Source organism: Lissotriton vulgaris, chromosome 5, assembly GCF_964263255.1.
Source record: "Lissotriton vulgaris chromosome 5, aLisVul1.2, whole genome shotgun sequence".
Classification (NCBI taxonomy): domain Eukaryota; kingdom Metazoa; phylum Chordata; class Amphibia; order Caudata; family Salamandridae; genus Lissotriton; species Lissotriton vulgaris.
In genome coordinates, this window is record NC_141693.1 from 801,887,084 (window position 1) to 801,909,731 (window position 22,648).

The 22,648-nt window shown below is 43.5% G+C and overlaps 1 protein-coding gene across 2 annotated transcripts in view; it reads right to left on the reverse strand.

Annotated features, from left to right (window-relative positions):
- The window catches only part of ASCC1 (activating signal cointegrator 1 complex subunit 1), an 831,979-nt gene that overhangs the window by 51,352 nt on the left and 757,979 nt on the right, over positions 1-22,648 (reverse strand). The gene's annotated exons all lie outside the window — the stretch shown is intronic.

Below are 22,648 nucleotides of genomic sequence, written 5' to 3' on the forward strand. Positions count from 1 at the left end.
CTCTTGCCATTACACCACATCCGCTCCCCACTTTCAGGGTTAGCTGGTTCTGTGTTAGGCGGCACTAACAGGATAATGGGCCAGTGCAAGCTGCCTCCTGATAAGAGGTCCGCCACTTATTTTTTTTTACAAATTAACCACTGCTCCAGACCGGAGGGGGGTGGAGGGTAGAGAGAGTGAGAAAGAGAGAGAGAGAATCTGTGTCTGTGTGTCTATGTAACAACTTACAAGCTTATGTCTTATGAAGGAACCATTGCTGTCTGGACTTTTCTTAGGCTTATAGAAAATTCAGATACCTTTTACTTTAACTTTGAGCTGGTTCACTGACTTGTGTGTCTGTGCACCAGAAATAGCCTGACGCTGTTGGATATTTTCTTAGAAGTCCAATATGTGTCTGTCTCTCTTCTCTGGTACAGACTTGTATGTCTGGGCCATAGATTTGTGCGGAATTGGTGCAGAAAGGAGTCAGATATGGTATGAAAAAGCATCTGCCCCCTTTTTGGGGTATATGCTTAGAAGGCTGTGACCCAGCAAGGAGCCAGATAATGTCAGGATATTTTCTTAGGCCAAGAAAAAATCTAAACAGCATCTGGATCTTTGCTGGGGTACAGCCACACAGCTCCTTCCTCTCACAAAGCTTCCAATGGAAATATAAACATTGAGAGGAAAGGGCTGTACTCAACATGAAAGAAATGAACCAGGGAATGGGTTCGGAAGGAGTGGGACCTACTTTTCTCCCCTTCCAATCCCCACCTCCTAAGCCAACAATTCTGTTAATGATGTGGGATGGAGGTGGAAGGAGCTTGACTGTGGCTAGCAATACCTCCCTTCATTCTTCAACCCCATCTTGTTGAGTGGGCCAATGGTTGTGGCTAAAGTTGAAAGCAATAACAGTCTTTAGCTCTTTATGTAATATAACCCATCTGCATGAGCCTGGGTAAGGTCCTGGGAGGGGCTAGGGAATCTCTCCCAGCAGTTCCGCTATGCGTGTTATTGTAATTGTATTTATATAGCGCTTACTACCCCTGATGAGGAACTAAAGCGCTTTTCAGCGAGTAGCATGCTACTCCTCAACATAAAGGATTAGTGGTGGATTAGTATAGGGAAATAGAACTGACTTCAAGCGGTGGACATGTGAGTCTGTTAGTTTGATTGAATAGGATAAAGGAGGGATAGAGGACGAAGAGTCTAAATAGTATTACCTGGGAGATCGTAGTAGGAAAAGGAGGCTTGGGATGAGTCGAAAGAGGGATAGCGGAGGGAAGAGTCTAGGAAGTGTTATTTTGGAGATCATAGTGGTAAAATGAGGTTTGGGGTGTGTCAAGGAGGGATAGAGGAGCGAAGAGTCTAGAAAGAGTTATGCAGGAGACCATAGTATAGATCAAGGTTTGGGATAAGTCGAGTTGGGGAGAGTCAAGAAAGGTCACAGGGAGATCATAGTAGTAGAATGAGGTTTGGGATGAGTCAAAGGAGAGGTAGAGGATATATTGAGAGAGGTATAGGATGAGGCATAGAGAAGAGCATTAGAGGGAAATTAAAGCTTTTTTCTTTCCTTCGTTCTACAGTAGGAGTAAAGTAATAAATATATAGACGCATAACTACACAGAAAGGGTATGCACGTAAAAGCAAAATAATAACTAGATACAAAATTGTACTGTATAAAGTTCCATATGTGCAAGTATGGATAATCAGTTAGAAATTCAGACTTTCTGCTGTTGCTGTACGTAAAGCTAATTTATTTGTGTATGTTTTTTTTTTATTTACTTTGATGTTTTTCTAAATATTTCACTAGTGAGGCACTTATAGATACATTTATGATCATATTTACCTATTGTGATAAATATATCAAATAAATAGAGACACATATGCATCTAATTAAATATATTATATAAAAATGATGCCGTGCCCTATATATATATATATGTTAATCAGAAAAAATGTATAAATATATATTTATGTAAAAGAAATACGCGTTTCTAAATGCACACATGTACTCAAATTATACATGTTTACATGCACAGGAATATGCTGTATATTTGTGTTTGAGTGTGGTGGTCATGTAGGAAAGAGACCACTCGAGTAGTCTTCAGAAGATAAGTTGTTGTAAGTGTTTAGCGATTTTATTCCTGATGGAAAGTGGGCCTGTGCAATGTATTTATTGTATTCTATGTGTCATCACATCAATGAGGTGGCCTGTAAAATGGGCTGCCTCATTTGGGAGTTTGCAGATGTAGAGAAGGAATCGGGAGCCAGCAAACTTCCAACTATCACCCTGTCTCAACAAGGAGATTGTCCCCTAATGAATTGAAAAACAAGCCTCGGCAAAGCCAAGACGTCGACCTCTGCTAAATCTATTGGCTTGTCAATGCTATTTAGTCATGTTTCACAGCAGCAGATCCGTTTGCAACATAGCTGATAGTAGAGAAAATAAATGAGCTTTGACGCTATCAAAGCTGGCCGCGTCTCTGCATTTGTTTTTCTTTTTATATATCTGGCATGTTGTACAGCAGTTGCTGTGAAACATTGCTGAAAGTTAAAAAAAAACATTATTCTTGTAACAGAGGTATATGACTGAGTGAAGATGCACGTAGATGAATCCAAGACAGCAATAAGTTCAAGCACTGTCAAAGCAACTAGGTCTCAGCATTGAAAACCATTAACCTTTACAGTGATTTTTTCCTCCTTAAAGAAAAGGCAATGAGAAAGAAAAGGAGGGGGGGGGGGGAGAGAGAGAAAAAAATAGAAGAGAAGTGAGACAGAACAACAAAGCAATCTAAAAAAAATGAGCAAGGCGCTGACCCAAAACCCACCCAAAGTACATGTAAAAGTACTGGTAACAAGAGAGCTTGCCAACAGACAGTGAAAGCGGTCTGTAGCTGAGGCATAAAAAGGAATGCTTAGTATCAAAATATCCAGCAGACCAGTAGTATGGCATCAAATTAAGCGGCAGAAATTTTACTTGAATTTACAGTGCACCAGAAATTGCTTCATTCCCTTAAACATCCACCTTTTCTTTAATGCCTAACACACCTGAAAGTTGCTATTAGTGTCACTTAACAATTTCAAAAACCTGGGAAATGCAGGCGCAGGTGTGTGGCCATCTAGCCTATCCAAACAAAGCATCCTCCATTATAAAAAAAACATTTAACTCTTGAATTCCTGCATTCGTAAAGCAGTGAGCGATTAAAAGCCAATCACCTGTTCTAAGGATACCAACTGTCCATTGTGAAAGAAAGGGGTCTCCGTTGCGTTCTTCACGTGGCCAGTTATAGTCCGGAAATGTGAGATTTGCAGCAATTTTTCAGTTTTTAAAACATTCTGTAGTTTTGGATCGCCCATTAACTCTGCTCGAGATGCATAAACCCAGAATTGTTACTTCTTGAACTTAAACCTGGGTGTGCTGGAGTTTTCCACTACTGCAGCAGGAACAAAGACACAGGGTCCATCTCTGGGCCCTCTAAAAAACTACCCGTGGCCCCATCTTGCGAACATGTACCCGTATTTGAGGTGTGCATAGGTTTAGGTGAGAGCCGTCTCCCATCGCATTTGATTTATTTGAGGTTGCCAGGAGACCCTAGAAGAATTCTATGCTATCCCCAGTTGGTGGGAAACGCTTAAGGGTATTGTCCCCACTAGCGTTGCCTTGTGGTTGACATGGTCACTTGACGAAACTGCTGTGTGTGAATCCCAGGAAAATGGGAGAAGTTGTCTAGTGACTACATGACAGACTTTGTAAGCCAGAGACCTGCGATTAAATCCTGGTTTTGGTACTTGACAAAAAAAATCGCATGAACGTGGAAAAACCAGTCCCTGTGACTAAGCATAGGCGATTGGGGAGAAGCAACACGGAGGAAGGAGCAACAATAGCGGACAGTAGGAGGAGTGGGAGTAGGGATAGCAAAATAAGGGTGGTGCAGGGGAGGACGGATGGAACACCAGACAGGGGGCAAAACAAAGAAAGGGTGGGTGGGAGGAGAAAGAAGTACCACGTAAAAGGAGAAGTGGGAGGAGTGGTGAAAAAATACTCAATCGCAGGAGAGCAGTGGACAGGGGCAAATTAGGTTTAATCAACCTGTGCTTGGTCCATGATCCACAGAAAGGAAAGGAACGGAAAAGACACCTGGGATGCGCTGGCCAATTCGAAGGCAGCATAGAAGAGTGACAAAGAAGCCAACGAATAGTAAGCAATGGGCAGGCTGCAAGCCCTTGTTCTACACAACAGTATTGCAAGCAAGAGCACTTGCACAAGCAGTACGTGTTGTCGCTGGCGAGAATTAAAAAGGGGTGTGGGGCCCGTGGGGGGGGGGGGGAGTAAATATAATATAATATAATATATATATATATATATATATATATATATATATATATATATATATATATTCAACCAAATACCACACCAAAATTGCCGAACACCATTGTACGGGGGCCTCCGTATCGTGAGAGTGACTTCATGTCGTTTAATTCACCATCAACATTCCACAAGGAACACAGAGCACTCTGCAAGTAAACACAAGTGTACTGGTGATATTGGATAATAAAGTGCACTTTTATTTACCCGCAGAGCACTCCGTGTTCCTTGTGGAATGTTGATGGTGAATATATACACACACATATATATTATATATATATATATATATATATATATATATATATATATATATATATATATATATATAACATTTATTATTTTATATAGACATTAAAAGGGTTAATACTACTCAGAGATCCTTTTTCCACTTCCTCGTCTGCACACAGCCTGTGGGTCCTTTGTTGAATATATAATTCATTTGCTCTGGGTTTTCTTCTTCCCTTCTGACTTCTCTCTATATAGGTTTCCGTTTCCTGTTTCACAATCCATTTGCCGACACTTACTTAAAGAATGGTGAACAAGGTACGGCAAGAAGAGCAACAAGGCAAAAATACGATCCTACAAGCATATCCTGCCAGTAATTGTCTTCTCTGGCAGTGCAGCGCCTGGATACAAACCTGCAGCTTGACAGCTCGATTCCCAGGTTCACCTCATAATAAAAACGCGGGAGGCAGCGCTGCGGAGCGTTCAGAGCGCGGGTAACCTTTGCATACGTGCGGTGTTAGAATCCGCGCGTGCTGAAAATTCCTGATTAAACACATTGGTCGCGCGGTAAAGAGCCAACGCTCAGGCCTGTAAATGGGAAACATTCCCTCCTGAGATGGAGGACGCTGCAGGGCACGGGAGGCTGTTATTCAATGAAAAGTAGCGCGCGCAACATGGCTGGAAACATTCTAATAAAGATGCAGAGACGCAGCGCTGGCTCAGAGGCTGCCGGACAGGAGGCTACAGGCTGAACTTGTCAATTCCCACATATATAAAATCAAGGAGTGCTGACCAGCGGTTGCCTTCAGCAAGTCTAGATCCATACGCAGCCTCATTGGACAATGCTTATCCCTTCCAGCAAGCATTGTTTTTGTCGGATGGGAATGATAAACAAGCACTGGCAAATACAGCAGGTCTGGCTTTGAGTCATGTGCTCTATGAGATATTACTAAAATAAAAATAAATCCAGATATTTTTGACACAATGAAGAGACATGCAGTAGTGGTAAAAGTACTGTTTTACTGAAACTGGCAACAGGACTGCTTTTAGTAAATGGACTAACTAATGAGCAAATGGAAATCAAAACACGGGTTACAGGAAGGTCTAAAATTGCTTGGCAATATCTCGTTGTAGCATATAATTGTGAAGTGTATCTATTCTGCACACACAGTGGTGGCTGGGGATCTTTGAACGAAATGAACTTGATACCTACACTGATACCATTCTTAGTGATTTTAGAGTTTATCTGTTTGTATCTCTTCCTTGAGTGACTTTACAAGTTGTACATTAGCAATTTTTCCCTCCTTTCACTCCACTTGTACATCTGCAATTTTTTCCTGTTTATATCTCTTATGTAACTCGTGTAATCCAAAGTCCTCATGTAGCAACTGGTTCTTTAGTAAAGCGCTCTGACACCTTCGGGTATTATTCGCCCTATATAAAATCGCATTAAATAAATAAAAGAAAGAAATAAAATCAACTCCACTGAGCGAGCAATCCTGAGTTCTCCTGAGTGGATTTCTGGTAGAGGGGTTGGGGTATTTTTTCCTCCTCCACCGTGAAACTGTTGAAAAACTGGAGTCAAATAGGGCATTTTATAACACAAATGCCAAATACATTTGATTCAAAGTATGTTTATGATGTGCCAAGCCAAGGAAGCTTGACAATACCCATGAGTTGACCACACTTTCTTTTTCAAAATTGGCAAATAGTGCCCCCGCTTTATGTCAATAATTACATCCATTATGCCAGAGTTAGTATTGTTTCATGGTTGCCACCTTATGCAAAGAATTAGGTACAATATGCCTGTCCCAAATGCTTGGCACGGTTGCCTTTAATATGTGCATGACTCTTGTAAAAAACTTTTTCTAGTGCGTAAGGCCCAGCATTTTGTCATTGTTGCCAGCCTCAACTGCAATATGCCATGGTTGTCACTCCTTATGTCTAGAATCACCTCCAGTATGCCACCACCAGCATTTTGCCAATGGTGGCCCATATGTCAAGAATTGCTTCTAGTATTCAAGCACCAGCATTTTGCAATGTGTGTCCTTCATGCCAAGAATAACATTCAGTATGCAAGGACCAGATGCAGACTTGTTTAGTACACACACTGTCCCGCACCCACATTTATATTCACTCTCTCATGCATTCTTACTCAGCCTTATTCTCACGCTTTCACACTCACACTCATTCATTGTCTCACACCCGCAAAATAATGCATTTTTACTCACACACATTGTCTCTGTCAAAGCTTTTTTCTTACACACTACTATCATCCAAGCTCACCCTGACTCTCAATCACTAGTGAGCTTCGCTCTCACTTTCTCGCCTATTTCACTCATTCTCACTTATCACTCATATGGTCTCTCTCAATTATCTCATTCTAACTCAGTCACCCTTATTCTGACTCACTCATTGGCATTCACAATTTCCCTCAGTCCCTCATTCTCGCTCATTCGCTTCCTGTTACTCTCACGCTTTCGCTCACATACACACACTCGACCACACATTCTCATACAAAAATTAAGAGATTACGGTTTTACTTGTCTTTTGCTGCCTGCACTGATTGGCTTCAGATCCCCAACTACTGGGTGATTTATTAACACTCAAGGCGGCAACACAGCTCCCTTCTGCCTTGAACTCTGGAATCGGAAAATGAAAACGGCCGCCATCACACTGCATACAACAACTTCCCATCAGTCTTAGACAAATCACCAACTACCTGTCTTTTAGGAAAACCTTAAAAACACTTCTGTTCCAAGAAATATAATCCCCCTATAGCTTTCCCGCAGAGGCACTGAAGTCTGTTATCCAGGGCGAACAAAGCGCGGAGATACCCCTTACGGGGTCGAGTCCAGCGCGATACAAGAAATTAAATAAATAAATAAATACACCAAGCAGATGGACTGTGATCTTAATTAACAGGTACCCTGGGCACTATGGGGGTTAAAGACTGTCTTTACATGTGATGTGACCCAGTAACTTTTCACATATGGGATTTCACCTGGGTGTGTCAGCCCCCTGAGGCCAGGGTTGAGGCTTTAACACAATTTGATAATCTGTATAATGATTGGTTCAGGCATATCTCTTTTTAATTAAACTATTCCTGAATAGGAGTTTACTTGTAATTATTAGTACAATATAAACAGCCCGAAAACAAGGAGGGCTGTGCCCTGGCCCCCATTTGTGAGCCATCACAGTATATCTAGTAGCCAAAGAAGACAAGCAGTATAGAATTTAAATAGCACAATATGCCTTTGAATAAAGCAATGGCTGGCAAGAGAGATACTAAGTAGAAGAACAGCAATAGCACTGTATTCATTACATATGGTAACTGATGAACACAGCCAGCCACCAAGATGGTTATTTGAGGCTGATGCTTGTCTGTGACCGAAGTGGTGAACTGCAGGTCAGGAGTTCAAATCCTGATAAAATTAACTCAGACTTCACTTTGTATTAAATATGTAAAATGAGAATTGTCGAATTTGGTAAATTTGATGTCCCCAATTTACAGCACATAGGGCCAGATGTAGGAAGCCAATTTGTGATCGCAAACGCTGAAAATCTGCGAATTTCGGCGTTTGCGAGCGCAATTCAGGTTTGTCTGATGTAGAAAGGCAAATATCTACTTGCAAAATGAGGAATTGCTAAAATTGCGATTCCTTATTTTCCGCAAGCATTTAGGGAATCGCAATTTGCGATTCCCTAAATGCTATGCTGGTAGGCATCGCAAATTGCGATACTGCTTTAAGGAATCGCAAATTACCACCAACTTCAAGTTGGTGGTAATTTGCAATTTCTTTTTAAAAAGCCCTTTTTTGCTTTTTTATAAGTGCCATGTGGCACACATTCATGCCCTTAGGGCATATATGTGTGCCACATGTGTACACATACACATTTCAGGGGTGCAACAGGGTGTTCCTCTGTAACCCTTGCGCTATTGCAATTGCGCCCGCAATTTGCGAGTACCTATTGGGTACTCGCAAATTGTGGGCGCTATTCCCATTCATTCCTATGGGCCTCTAGGCCCATAGGAATGAATGGGAAGGTATTGCTTAATTGCGAGTCGCACTTTGCAATTCGCAATTGAGGAATATTAACCCCTTCGATGCTCATGACGAGCTCAGCTCGTCATGAGGCACGGTTGAGCTGTGCTGATGACGAGCTGAGCTCGTCATGAACAATGGGAACTCTCAAAGTTCAGCACCGGGGGGGGGGGGAAACCTCTAGCAGCCAAGGTGTTAAGGAATCGCGAAAAATATTGCGATTCCTACCTACATGGCATTTTGCGAGTCCTTAATAGCGATTCAGTAAAATTCGCTATTAAGGACTCGCAAAACTGACTTTACCTACATCTGGCCCATAGTGCTTAACGCTGCACTTCACAGTTATATCTACATAAATATTATTTTATGGGCATAGAATGTTAATAACAATTGGGACTTCAGGCCTCATTTAGAGTGTGGCAGGCTTGTTACCCCATCACATTCACAGCAGATATCCTGTCTGCCTTATTTACAAGTGCCATAGGATATAATACACTTTTAAGTTTGAGAACAAGTAACCCATCCACACACTCTAAACCAGGTCCTTCAGGTGTCATGCAGATTGCATGACAAAGGGCAACATGTTGGCAGCAGTAATATTTTAATGAAATGCGCTACTTAATGGACACAGGGTTCAGAGAACAGAAATTATATTAGAGACCTTGAGCGTGATGCCGCTCACAAGTGAGAGAATTACAAGTGCTGTTATCTTCATGAGTGATGTCGGTAATGCTGGTTTAATAATCAATGCATCATTTTACCAGGTGAATCATGGAGGGATGTACGTGTAATACAGCTGGCACGGCAACATTTGCATGTGCTCAATCACCCATCGCTGATTCACCTGGTAAGATGATGCATTGATTATTAAACCAGCAGGAAGTCTCAGAAAGATAAATGCACGTTGCTGAGAAAATGTGGAGTGCCAGAGGCTATGAGTTTGATTCCTAGCAAGAGAGACTCAAACCTACACAGTACTATCCACGCCAAGCTAGGAAGTGACAAAGCCTTTTGCATTTTTGCAGCATTGTCTTTAGTCATAGGATTAGCAAGGGCCACCGACGCCGAGCTGAAATAAAACAACAGCCTTTTTCCACTCCAGCCACTATATTACATGTTTGGATTGGTAAAATACCATCCAAGCCAACCTGGAATGAATAAAACCAACCCCAAAAACATGTTTCTCTCTGATTAGAGCTCATCAGAGAGGTATAGCTCTCTCCAGACATAAGGAGCAACCAGTATAAGTCAAAACAATGCCCCTTCAAGGTTTAGAGGGCTGCATACATAGGTTCTCCCACTCGCCTGAGTGAAAACTCAGCCTCCCCAATGGTAATAAAAAATACAGGATCTGGGGTACAAATCAAGGAAAGCTGCGATGGGGCATCTATGCTCCTTTACCCAAACTACATATCTAAAGAACCTTTTGACATCTTGAACCGGGGCAACATTTTAAAACTCACTCGATCGAGCCCCTCGCTTGGAGTAGTCAGTACCAAAGATATAATTTATATCGAGTTCCTCGATCCTGGCCTCGGACTCTATAATGAAACCACCCAAATCACTTGGGGCTCCGCCAACCTGGCCTAGAAGGTGCTAAAAAAGTGAACATCTTCAAAAACTGGGAATCTCAATTACAGCCACAAGACACATACGCTATCCACACCCACTCGAAGCTCAAAGGCCTGAGGGTGTATCTCATGGTCGGCAAACAAGAGTATATGCAGTCCTGTCAAACAATTTGAGCAAATCTCCATTGTCAGACAATATTTTGGCTAGAGATATCGCCTTGAAGCCCAGTACACAGGTCAGCACTGAAACCGACTGGTTTTGGCTACCGGGGACCTTGAACACAACCAGGAAGTTGCGATGACCCGAAGTAAATAAATACCCTAAGGTAGTTAAAGCATTGCGAGTATGCTTCAGGAACATCAACGGTCTGGCCAGCAAACTGGGCGACCTAGAGATCCTTCTGTATCTGTGATCTTTTCAAGTAGTACTACTACAGGAGACATGGGCACAGGACTCAATGCCACTGTAAGGATTCTTTACCCCACAAATAAAGCCCTAAAACAGGGGTATTGTACGGGGGTCTCGCAATCTACATCTCAGCAGCTAAACCGGTAGAAGGTAAAGAAGTTGGGGGCATCATTGATGGTCTGCAATCTGTAGAATTGGTCTTGAAGTCGCCAGAAGGCCCCACCACTGTATGATAGTGAATGTATACATCCATCCAAGCAAAAAACATACGAGTCTGAGCTTTCAGCACATCTGATAGAATCATGAGGTTACAAAATGAGAGAGTCTTCACAGGACTCATAGTCTCAGGAGACTTCAACATGTGGCTTATGGGCTCACCTGCCTTGAAAGAAATCTTGGCAGCATAAGAATCAAATTAGTGTTCATTGCATCATGAAGAAACACACTGGCACAAAAAAAGATAAAAGAGGCCAGCTACTGCTCGGCAATCTAGAGCATCTTGGCCTTTGTGTTCTGAATGGTAGCTTTGCCTCGGAAAACCGCCTTGGCTCTCTTGTCACTCAGAAACAGGTGCATCCCTAATTCACAATCCCTTGCTGAGCCTCCCCTTAATGCAGTAAGAAATGTCATTCGGATTAGGAGATAGCACTGTCAATCAGCACCGGAGAACATGAGGTAGCAGCTGACGGGGCAATTTCAACCTCCACAATTAACATGCGGATTAAATGTTTGTCTACTTGCCTTCAACGCCTTGTCCACAGCGCCAAGCAAATACTGCAAGTAGTGAAAGTGGAGGGACAAAGCCCAATGTGCAACCGGGAAAATTTCACTGTTGAATTTTCTGGTCAATACGCCAAACCAATAACTGACCTAAGGCAGAGCACAGGCAGAAAGGGTCCACATCAACATGCCCGGCGAAAAATTGCCTGTTTAAGAAAGTAAAAAGGCAAATAAATCAACTGTGGAAGGAACTTAGGAGGGCAATGAGCGGTCTGGAGACAAGTCTGGAACTCAAGAAAGCCCCAAAAAAATCTAAATGTGAGCTTGTGAGGTGCTGTAACGACTTCTTCTGGGTGAAATTGCTGTGCGATATTGGGAATAAAAACTCGACCAGCTTCGCGCGATGGTAAATGGTGTCAACAGCACTTTACCCAGAATGGCAAATTGAAACATCTCAGAATCTACCTAGTTGCACCTCCTAGCTGGGCATTTTAACACTGGGAGTTCAGTTCACTTTATGAGAGATAATCCTGCTCCTAATCACTCTGGGAGAAAAATGGTAAAGCACAAAAACTTGGCAAAGGTTCTTTAACACAGCTCTGATAAAGACAAATATCTCGTATGGGGCAGTCAGGAGGTCACCCAAAGAACCCTTCCGAACACCTCTGCAGACCCCAGCAAAGCTAAGAAATTATGGAGAAGACGAGACTCCATCAATCAATCTTTGCCCAGAAGCCCCACTGACTCCAGCAATATCAAGCTCTCAATCAATCCAGGGGCCACCCAGAGACAAATCTCTAAGGGGTGAAGAGAATGGCACTAATTGTTTTCCTACTTCAAGGAATGGTTCAATCATTCTACGCATTTGCAGGGGGGGTGATAAAAGCAATCCAAGCAAGAACAGCCTGGTGGCCCTAATAGATAAGGAGGTCAAACACTTTCCGGGGACCCTGCTAGGAAAACTCAAGCTATGGGCTGCGGATAATACCATAATTAAGCTGAATCATACCAGTTTCATGAAGAACATAAGGACAACTAACATCAAGGCCGTCTCCTTGCTGAATGACTTCGCAATAATGAACAAACTGGTGGATCTCTGTTTCATTGACGATAAATATGTTTTTGACAGGGTCGACCGGGAGAAACAATGGACTGGAAAAAACTGGCAGAATGGAACATCCCAGCCGGCCTTCTAAGGGCAATACAAATGCGTCACAATTACACATGGACTGGTGTCAAGCTGGGGTATGGCTCCCACCGGTCTAGGATCATTATAACAACACAAGGCTTAAAGAAGGATTGTGTGCTGGCACTGACCCTTTATAATCTGTTCCTTGCTGGTCTCCCACCAATTTTAAACAAGGTTAACAGCCATGCCCCGAAACTGGGAGGAGGACAACTACTCTACGTCAACGGCCTAGTGCTAGCCAGCAGGATTAAGGTGGGGCTACAGCGGCTTTTAGATGTTACTCTGGTGTATTCTACGAACAATGGATTGACAATAAATATGAAAAATACCAAAACCCTAACAATAACAAGCATTTACAATGCAATGGTCTCGGCATTATTAAAGGTAGAGCTATTGGCATTCCTCATGACATATTTTTTCTTTTTTTTTTAAACATAAATAAATGGTATTGTCATTTACAATGGCAATAGGTGAGCATTAGAGAGTAGTAGAGAGTATTTGCGGACACAGAGCCACACACACACACACAGACAGAGCCGTGCACACACACACAGACAGAGCCGCGCACACACACACAGACAGAGCCGCGCACACACACACAGACAGAGCCGCGCACACACACACAGACAGAGCCGCGCACACACACACAGACAGAGCCACGCACACACACACAGACAGAGCCACGCACACAGAGCCACGCACACAGACAGAGCCACGCACACACACACACACACACACACACACACACACACACACACACACACACACACACAGACACAGACATACACAGACAAAGCCACGCACACACACAGACAGCTGTGGTGCTTGAGGAAGTGAAGAGCTGATTGGCCGGCCTTTCTTTTCTTAGCCTCTTTGATCTTGGTCCATTGAAACACAATATGTAAATTGAATCTGCACGTGATCAGATTGGGAGCAGTGAGTGGGAGCCAGGCCACGCTTATCCACCAGCCCGTTTGTAAACAGACAAGGAGCCGCACAATGGAGGCCTCTTGCGCGGGAAACCTCTACACGGTCTGCACGTGAACTGTGGACTCAGTGCCTGGCGTGGTTCCTAAGCAGATGTGGCCAGGTGGGTGGGCCTATGACCCACTACTCTTGCACTACTTCTGGTGCACTACTTCTATGAGAACAAATATTGTTGATCTGTGGTGTCAGTGCCCCAAAGTTATTGTAAGATAGGAATTCTGGGCTTCACAAAACACCGAAATAAATAAGTGTAGGACTGGGAAGAGAGCTTCGCGTGGGGAAAGAGAGATCTATCTGTCTGTCTGTCTGTCAGGGTTGTCTGTCTATTTCAGGGCTCAGGGTTCATGACTTCAAAGAGGGGAGACGGGAGCCGTCGCTGGAGTCATGTGGACGGCTTGTGAGTACAACGCTTGGCAGGGCTTCAGCACCCCTCCCCTCGGGGTCAATCTGCTGGTTTTGGCTACATGTACAAAGGCTTCTCTGTGGTGTGGAGCAACGAGGGCAGCAGATTATTGCAACAAAAGGATCATAAAAATGCCATGCCCTGCACCGAGACGGCTATGGCGACTCTGAGCAGAAACTGGAGTACAGACACCGAGATTTATTTAAAAAAAACAGCGACTCATGCTCTGTCCCGCTGTATAAGGCTGCCCAAATATGGAAACCTATGAAAATTTGCATTTTGCCACAATTTTTTCGCCTGGGGCAGACACCTGCATGAAAATTGCCGTTTCTTTTGCATATAATACACGTCGCGAAAGATAGTGTTTTTATCTCCCACAATGCATTGTGTGAAAAAGCTCTGCAAAATGGAAACTTGTGGAGTAATAATTCAACTTACGTTTTCCGGTGTGGATCTATGACACGGATAAGCAAGTAGCCTGAATCGCGTTCCATGTATTGTACTTTATTGATTTCTACAAGTGTAGAAGAGAACACGCTGAGTAACAAGAGAAAAAAAAAGAACACTGCAAACCAATTTATAATCTTACTTCTAGCCTTGACTCAAAATGAGTTCAGTCACATTTAAGAGCACTTTCTCGAGAGTGGGGCTGCTCGGGTCAAGGCATGCTTTCACTCACCGGCTTTCTGGACCTGCAGCGCGTTTCCTTCCACCGCGGCGGGGGCAGGCACGGACAATGTGCCTCGGGCCCCCTCCGCCTCACGGACACAGCTGCTGCAGGGCACCCCATCTCCCATGGGTAGCTTGCACCCGGAGCTTGTGATTAACTCTGCCCCGCTGGTTACCACCCTTCCGCCTACATCTGTTCCGCAGAATGCTGGCGGGGGGACGGGGCGAGATTGCAGCATGGGAGCATGGGGGGGAGAGCGGCGTCACCACTTGGGCAGTACGGCCAGATGCGCGCCGACAGCAGTGGGCGGTTGAAAAAGCTGGGTGGGTGCAGTGCCTGCTCCCTCCTCTACCGGGAACCAACCACTTAGCAACAAAGCGCAACCATCACAGCAGGCAGACCTCCGCAGAGCCAGAGGGTCTGCCCCAAGGACTCTCCACCCCGGCCCAGCCATGTGCCACGAGACCTGCCCCCAGCAAATGACCGCAACAGGCCTGGTCCGCCGCAGACCCCAACATGTGGTAGGCCAGTCCCGCACGAACCCCGCGACCCCGGGGACAAGAACATGGCCAATTCACGTTGTGTCTAGCCCCCCCCCCTCCCCCCTGTGCATTCGCCCGGTGCACAAGTGTGCTGCATATTGGAGCCCCCTCGGAGGGGATTTCCGCACTCCTCCCGGAGCGCATAGCCACCCCAGGGCAATCACGCATTTCAACCTCATGGGAGGACTCGGTGGAGGGGGGGTAGTAGTGGGGCAGTAAGGCACTCACCACACTAACAGCAGCTCCTTAAAATGACTGGGGTGATGCTGCCGACAAAGGGGGGGTAATCACGAGACGGCATGTCCAGCAAGCACCGGCAATGTGCCTCGGACCCCCTCCGCCTCACGGACACAGCTGCTGCAGGGCAGGGGCTCTCCTCCTCACCCGGGAGCCCCGACGCGGAACAGGCGGCTTCTTTGTGTCCCTGCTCCTTCTCCTCACGGCCGCAGGCGGGGCTCTACCGTAACACGGGAGCCCCGCGGACTTCACCTCTCTGCACCACTCCTCTACACCGGAGCGCGGGGTAGGCTCCTGACCGCTTCCGGTTTCTCTGGCCACTACTTCCGGGTCGTCACAGGCAGCGCGACGGCCCGGAGGGAAAAAAGTGGATTCCGGCAGCAATCCGGGGTAGGCACCCGGTAGATGAGGGAGGTTACGGAATCGGGGGCGTGTTTTTTGCGTTCTGAGTGCCGGATGACATCACAGGGCGAAAGAACGCAAAAAACACGCCCCCGAATCTGAAAAAGATGGGGCTTCAACCGAGTGACGCCCCTCTCCTCCAATGGCTGGCCTCAGTTTAGGATGCCAGCCAATGGAGGAGAGGGGCGGGTTCAAGCCCCCCTAGCCTAAAAACATAAAATCTTCGGACTCCGCCCACTGCTACGCAGTGTGAAGGTCCTCGACCTAAAAAGGGCCAAAAAACATGCTTGGTTTCTGGGCAGAGACAAATAGAGCCTATCAGTGCCTATAGGTATCTTGGAGTGCTTTTTAATGCCAGCGGACTGTTCAACGACCAATTAGATGAAATCAAAAGGAAGGGTAGCACCCTGACAGCTGAACTAGGGTCCTTGTACAGAAAGCTGAAGGGGTCTTCGTTAACCCCACTATTACAAGTGACTCAAGCCAAGGTTCTCCCCACACTGACTTATGGGAGGGAGGCCTTGAGAGGCCAGGAAAGCAACACTCTGGACAACATAGCAAGGAAAATCTACAGGTCAATCTTTCATCTGCCAGCATACATTTTATCTGTAGAGGAGTGAGCACCCTAAAGCCAAAACAAATGCTAAGAACACGGCAGCTCTGGAAAAGGAGCAGCCCGGGTATAGGGGATATTGACAGGAGTAATTCCGTCAACTGAATAGCCAGTCGATTGCTGAGAATAGCATAACTAGGGAACATCCCAGATGACTGGTCCCAGATGGACATTGGGCAACAGCTCTATACAAGACAGATTATGGGTAAATGGTGATAACCCTCTTAAAGATGTCCTGGTGGTCGCCAGGAAAGCTGAATTGTCAGGTAGATGTGCAAAAGCTCTCAAAAATGAGAGTTCTGATAGTGTACAACAGGAAACAGTTGCCAGGATTACGTCTCACAAATATAAATCTAAACCCACTTCTAAATCTTTTATTAAGAAAGGTAGTCATTCCACTGATAAACAATTCAGATGTTACTGATGTGATAGAAAACATCATTTCGCTAAGATAAAAATTGTCCTGCCTTAAGACAAAGATGTACGGTTTCTAAAATAATTAGTCACTTCAGCAGTGTCTGCCATGTTAAGAAATATATTAAAGTTAAAGTTAAATGTATTGACGAGGGCCACACTTCTTCCAATAATGAGGAAAGTGATGATGAAGTTTGTTTTGAGTCACGCTCCATAAATAAAGTAGTCCTCAATATTTCCCATGCCAATGATTCTAACAAACCTATGTGTTCTATGTCAATTGGAGGTATTGAAATACACATTGCAGCGGATTCTGGATCTCCTTTCACCATTGTAAATGAAGCAGTATGGTCTGATAAATTTGTAAGGAAACTTGGTTCTGATCTACTTCAACCTGATATTGTTCCTGAGAGTGACATTGGTGAACCAATTGATCTCTTAGGTTTTAGAAACCTTATGTTTAGATTTAAGAATAGAAATGCACTGTGTAAACTGTATAATTCCAAGAAGGGTCCTTCTGTTCTTGGATGGAAAGATAAGAGGAAACTTAACATCATTCTGGATCCTAAGAGTGTAGAACAAGTCCTTGTTTGAGATGAAGGCGAATGTCTAGGTAAAATGTTATGTGATACATTTCCTATGGTTTTCTCAGGTTCTTTAGGCAAATTAGAAGGTTTTGAACACCACATAAGCCTCAAGAAAAATGCTTTTCCCAAAATTCACTAACTTCGCAATATGCCTTTTTCAGTTAGAGAAGAAGTGGAAAAAGAATTATCTAGACTGGTAAAAGATGGTGTGATTGAGCCTATTGAGTAGTCTCAATGGATTTCTCAGTATGTCGCCGCGAGGAAGGCCAATGGAAAGCTCAGGCTATGCATTGATTTAAACCATGTTAATGAGAATATTTTAATTGATCAGTTTTCTTTACCACAAATTAATGAAATGCTTACAAAAACTAAAGGTATGTAGATTTTCTCCACCATTGATCTTTTCCAAGCTTACCACCATTTCCCTCACTGAAGATTGCAAAAACCTTACTGCTTTCATTTCACATATAGGATACTTCCAATACACTAGAATGGCTTTTGGCTTAGCATCCGATGCTGTTGTAATTCAATGATTAATGTTCAGAATATTTGGTTATCTGGATTATGTACTCATTTTTCAAGATTATATTCTTGTCATGGGCATAAACAGTGATGATCATAAAAAGAAGCTGCTCCATGTACTTTCTCTTCTGAACAAATTTGGTTTAACTGTGGAATTTTCTAAATTCAAGTTTGCAGCCTCTAGCGTAAGTTATCTGGGCCATGAAATTAGCGCAGTGGGTATTCATCCAAACAAAAAATTGGTTTAATCTATTATAGATTCCCCCTTCCCGAAGAATAAAGATGAGATGAAATCCTTTTTAGGACTGGTAGAGTTTTTTTCAAAATTTGTCTAAGAACTTTTCAGATTAGACAATTTCTAAGATCTAATTCCCAATTTGAGTAGTCTACTTCATGTCAGGATGAATTTTTAGATATGAAAAATGCTTTTTCTTCTGCTCCTGCCCTTCAAAGTTTTGACCCATGTGGAAAAAACATTATCACCACTGATGCCAGTGGTACTGGCATTGGTGCTGTTTTATCACAAGTTGATGAAAAAGGATTTGAATCCATTGTGGCTTATGATTCTAGGTCTTTGTCTCCTACTGAGTGCAAGTATGCTGTTATTGACTGTGAAGCTCTCGCTTGTGCTTGGGCGTTAGAGCATTTTCGCACTTTTGTCAGGGGTAAGGAAGTTACCGTTAAGTGTGATCATCAACCGCTGGTTAAAATTTTGTCTAATTTTGGGATGATTAATGTGTCGGCCAGGTTAGCACGGATATCCATGCGTTTATTAGAATTTTTATACAAAGTTGAATACTTGCCTGGTAAGAGAAATGCTCTTGCTGATTTTTTATCAAGCTTACCTGTTCAGATGGTTGAGAACCAGGATGATCTCATGGACACTGTTCAAGCTGCTTGGTTGTGGGATCATGGTTTGGATTCAGTACAAAGTAGTAGACGTAGTAGGTGAATACAAATATTTAGGCCTCTGGTTTAATAGCTCACTAAAGTGGAATACCCAAGTGGAGGCACAGACGGCTAAGGCTTATTCCTCGGTCTGTGGTCTGAAAAACTTCAATAAAGATTACGGTGACATGTCACACAGACCGCTTTTAAAGGCATTTGAAGTGATGATCCCCCCACAAGTGCTTTATGGTGCAGAGGTGCTTTACCTGAGTGGTAAAAGAGGGTGGGATCGGGAAGAAGGTAAAATTTTAAAAATGTTGTTGGCCTTACCAAATAGCTCCATGATCCAATCTATCAGAATGGAGGTGGGATTGACATCATGGGATGTAAAGACTCAAACGTCCTTAATAAGATTTTGGAACCGACAGGAGTCTGGTGGTGAAGAGAAGGTATCGATTTGGTGTAGAGAGGAAATTCAAGCGAGCAGCTTACGCTGGGCGCGAGATGTGAAGAAAACTCTCCAGACGGTAGCTGCGCGCTTGAAATTGAGCCTCTCTCCACCATTGTGGAATATAGTCTGCACTAAAAAAATGCTTAGAGACAAAGGGCTTGAATTTTCAAGATCACAAGACCTGGATTATCTGAGGTTAAAAAAATCAGTGAATTGGGTAAGGAATGAATGGGAAAAGGAGGTCCGGTTCCCATATTTGGATTTACTGCCCAATAGATGGCTAAGACACGAAATCTTAAAGGCTCGGGTGGGCCTAAACCCATGGAAGATTGAAAGAAAAATAAGAATGGCCCTGATCCACCCGGACGGAACCTGTAAATGTGGTCTAGGAGTAAGAAATGATATTTTACATATATTGTTTGATTGTACATGGATTTTAGCAATTCGGAAAACCTTTTTACGTCCAATTTTTTTTAAATATCAGGTGACCTCCCGTGCAGATGCCATTGACCTCCTTACAGAAATGTCTTTCTTGGATATTACAATTGCATTGGGGAAATTTCTGAAAGCAACTAGAGAATATGTAATGGAGGTAGCAAAGGAGGGCGAGAGAGATTAAAAAGTACAGAGTTTCCCAATTTTATGCTATGGTTTTACAAGTGTTGTAAATGTGTAAAATGAATTGTAGTTTTAAAGATCTTTTATCACTATGTGTAATCCATTGTCTATGTATGGTTTATAGACTATTGTCTAAATAAACTTTGTTATCAACTTCAAGTTACCGTTAAGTGTGATCGTCAACCGCTGGTTAAAATTTTGTCTAATTTTGGGATGATTAATGTGTCGGCCAGGTTAGCACGGATATCCATGCGTTTATTAGAATTTTTATACAAAGTTGAATACTTGCCTGGTAAGAGAAATGCTCTTGCTGATTTTTTATCAAGCTTACCTGTTCAGATGGTTGAGAACCAGGATGATCTCATGGACACTGTTCAAGCTGCTTGGTTGTGGGATCATGGTTTGGATTCAGTACAAAAAGAAGAGTGGAATGTAGTCTTGGCTAAAGATGACTACATATGGAAAGACTAGGATTTTTGTGCAATGGTTGGCCTCACAAAATGGTTATTAAAGAATTAGTAGCTTATTGGGAAGTCAATTCTCTTCTTTTGATGGTAATTTATTTATTTATTTATTTTATAGCATTTATAAGGCGCACAGCTACCCACAAAGGGTTTCCCGGCGCCGAAATCAGCAAAGACACAAGGCACAACTGGAGAGAGAGCAGATCCGAAGGCAAAGATTATTGATCAAACAACCAGGTTTTCACGCTTTTTCTGAAACTCCTGTAGTTTTCTTCTTTGCGTATTTGGGTAGGCAGTGAGTTCCACAGAGTTGGGCCCAAAAATGCAAAGGATCTTCCGCCCAATCTAGCCCGTTTATACCTTGGTACCGCAAACTTCGCAGATGTAATTGAGCGAAGATTGCGGTTTGGAAGGTAAGGCTTGGCAAGGTCTTGAAGATATTTGGGGGCAGTCCCAGCTTTAATTTGGAACAAATAGCTCAGGGTTTTAAAACGGATCCGATTTTCGACCCTAAGCCAGTGCAGGTCTCTGAGATGTTTAGTGATCCTGGCATATCTGGGAATTCTACAAAGCAGTCTGGCTGCAGCATTTTGTACCAACTGTAGGCGTCTTATTACTGCTTTATTTGCACCCAGGTACAGGATGTTGCCGTAGTCAAGCCGAGATGTCACTAAGGCATTGACTACGGTCTTCTGGGTGGTCGATGGTAACATCCAGACAATTTTACGTAGCCATCTGAGAATAGTAAAACAGATGCCAGCCACTTTATTAGCTTGCTGCACCATAGATAAGCTGTCATCAATGATGACTCCAAGATTTCTAACTTGAGTGGCAGGGGTCGGGAGCTTGCCCAATGAGGTCGGCCAATGGGAATCGCTCCAGAGATTTTTACTGTTCCCTTATGTTCCCTACTGGTAACCTTATGAGAGGAGATAAAATGGTTTCCCCTTTTGATTTAAGAAATAACATTATTTCTTTATGCCACAATGGTCATCTGGGCAGTTTAAAAACAAAGTCTATTGTTAGAAGCAGATATTGATGGCCTGGAGTAGACATTTAAGTAGAGCGAGTTGTTAGAGATTGTGGTTTGTGTTCTTCTGCAGATAAAATATTAAAAACCTTGAGACCACCCATGAGTGAGTTTATGTGCTCTGAATCTTCCTGGGAGTACGTTGCTGTGGACATTATGGGTCCTGTAGGCAGTTCTGAAAAATATGTTATTTCTATGATAGATATGTTTTCTAAATGGCCTGTAGTCAAAGTCATCCGAAAATTGGATACAGATACAGTGTTAGCATTCTTTGATGAAGTTTTCCTTAATGAGGGGACACCTTCTGTGATCATTAGTGATAATGGAGTGCAGTTTACTTCGGATTCTATACAAGTATTTGTCTTGTGGAATGGTATAACAGAGTTTTAAAAGGAGACATAAAATTGCGTTTCAGAAATAACATTTCCTGGGAGACACAAATGTTTAAAATGCTTTGGTCTTATTGAGTCTCAATTGTAGATTCCACTAAATTTTCCCCATTTGAGCTTATGAGAGGTAGAAAAACCAGAGCCAAGTGGTTTCTAGGTTGGATTAAAAGCAAAGGAGAAGTGAGTTGGTCTTTTTATTTTTTTTAAATTTTTTTTATTTTATTTTTTTAAATATATTTTTATTGCAGGAATTAGCCAAAATTACATGTCGGACCAGCAATACAGTTACAGGAATAAAACAGTAGGTGTATCCGATCCCCAGTTAGAAAACGTCATGGGTACACGGCCATTCAGCCCACAACCCAAGGGTCGGGCGGCGAACACAAGAGGGGACCTGATAGAAGGTCGAAGCTGGTCCGGATAATTCCACAGGCTTCGTCTGCTTTTCTAGATCAACCTAACAAAAGGGCAAAAGAAACTCCCCCCCAACAACCCAATGATTCAACTTATTCCCCCCCCCCCACCCCGCCATCAGTGTGTAGTAGTGTGTGTAGGAAGAGCCTGTGGGAAAAAACCCCCAGATGACTACATTCATATCCGTATCTTGAACGGTCATCGGGACTCAGATTGTGCTGCATCTTCACCCTCGGAATCGCTGGAAGCGCAATAATCTCTAAGGGCCTGCACTAACGTCTCCCATTCCAGTGCTGATTCTAGCGCTCTCTCGTTGTGCTGCCGCCTAGCCAATTGATATCGCAGAGTGCTCTCCCCCGCAGCCCATTTCAGAAGCTCGCTGTGCCACCTAACTCCCGTCGGACCAGCTCTTGCCTTCCAATTCCTGGTCACCTCCCGTTTAGCGAGGACAAGCCCCAAATCAATAAATTTACTCGAAATCTTATTTTTAGGGGTATGCGGGAACCAGT